We start from the raw sequence: 1,732 nt of genomic DNA on the forward strand, positions 1-1,732 counted from the left end.
GAGTGAGTCCGTTAGCCATGGTTTCTGGCTGTCTTCTGCTGTGCCGTGTGGTCCCAGCCATGCATCCAGGAACACTGTGTGCTGCCAGCTGGGCTGGGTTGGTTCCTGCCCCACGCAGTTCCTGGTTGCATGGCCGGGACTGCATGGCACACCAGGAGCTAGCCAGGAAACGTGGGGGCCTGACCGGCTCCTGCTGCTTCCTGCAGACCCAGCCATGTGGCCAGAAGCAGTGCACCCTGGAGTGGGCAGGGGTGCGGTAGCAGCAGGTGGAGAAGGAAGAGAAGGGAAGCAGCTGGGGAAGGGGCAGGAGTGACAGGCAGGGGGAATGTGGAAGTGAGCGAGTGGGCAGGAGCGTGGTGCCCTGGGGCCAGGGCCAGCAGCAGCAGGAGCCAGCTGGGAACCATGGCGCCAGGCTGTCAAGGTCCCAGCCATGCAGTTGAGAACTATGTAGTGCCAGAGCAGTGGGCCGGCATAGGGGGGAGTGATGGCAGTGGGCAGGAAGGAAGGGAAGAGAAGGAAATCAACAGCAGGCGGGGCAAGTGGCGGTGGCAGCGGCGGCACGCTGTGGGGGAAGTGGCAGCAAGCGGGAGTGCAGGGCTCGTGTTGGAGCCCTGGGGGCAGGCCTGGCAGAGGCCCAGGGTGGGGCAGCAGGAGCATGGAGCCCGGGCTGGCGGGGGCTCTATGGAGCCGAACTCTCCACCACTCTCCCTGCCAGCAGCCCAGCTACATGCAGTCCTGGGGCTCGCCTGGACCGCACACCACTGGGGGCCTCTGTCTGCTGTGAGCCCTGGCCACCATACACCCTCCCCCCCACACCGCACACCCCACACCAAAACCCCCTCACACACTCCAGCCACCCTCCCCGCCCCACACATGCCACAACCCTCCCCCCCCAATATACAGAAGTAAAATTTCGTTTTAAGCTATTATGCAAATCATCTCTATGTACACTACACAAATACACATAAATCAGGAGAAAAATATTTTTTGAAATCAAATCAATGTATGTTGTTTGATTTTATTTTTTTTTTCTGGTTCCACAATGGTAAACCCCCTAGCCAAAAGGAGTACTTCCAGGGGCAAGGGGAGGGACTTCTGGTGGTAAAGTTCAGGGGTTGGGGGCAGGACTTCAAGTTCCAGGATGGCGACCAGGGGACAGGGCACCTGCAGTGGGGCAGGGCTACCCTTGCGGCCCTCAACAGCTCGCCAAAACTTGTTAAGCAGCCCTCTAGCTGAAATATTTGCCTGCCTGTGGCCTAGAGTCCAGTCTGAACTGTTACCAGCTGTGCTGCATGAAGAAACCAGATATGCCACGATGGATCTCCAGACAAACACAAGATGTGGGTTATACCAGGGGTGGGCAGTTATTTTGACCAGAGGGCTACTTAACAAGTTTTGGTGAGCTGTTGAGTGCTGCAAACAAAATCTTTCTGAAGATATCATTTTAACAGATTACTGATAAAAATTATACTAAAAATCAAACCTAATTTTACTTCAAAAATAATTTTTGTCCTGATTTGTGTGTTTGAGTAGCATATATAGAGGTGATTGCAAAATAGCTCAAAATAAAGTCTTACTCTTGTATGTTGGGGGTGGGGGAGTGTATGTATGTGTTGGGGTGGTAGGTATGCACATGCTGTGTCCTAGGAGCTGGTCAGGGGAGGGTGGGGGGTGCATGCAGCAGCTGGGCCGGGCGGTCCAGGGGTGATCTGCCGCCCCCCCCCCCCTTCCC

General features: G+C 55.8%; 1 protein-coding gene across 1 annotated transcript in view; it reads left to right on the plus strand.

The window, feature by feature from the left end:
* MTPAP (mitochondrial poly(A) polymerase) overlaps nt 1–1,732 on the plus strand; it is a 31,641-nt gene that overhangs the window by 27,924 nt on the left and 1,985 nt on the right. The window lies entirely within an intron of this gene.

This window comes from Alligator sinensis, unplaced genomic scaffold (assembly GCF_000455745.1).
Source record: "Alligator sinensis unplaced genomic scaffold, ASM45574v1 scaffold309_1, whole genome shotgun sequence".
Classification (NCBI taxonomy): domain Eukaryota; kingdom Metazoa; phylum Chordata; order Crocodylia; family Alligatoridae; genus Alligator; species Alligator sinensis.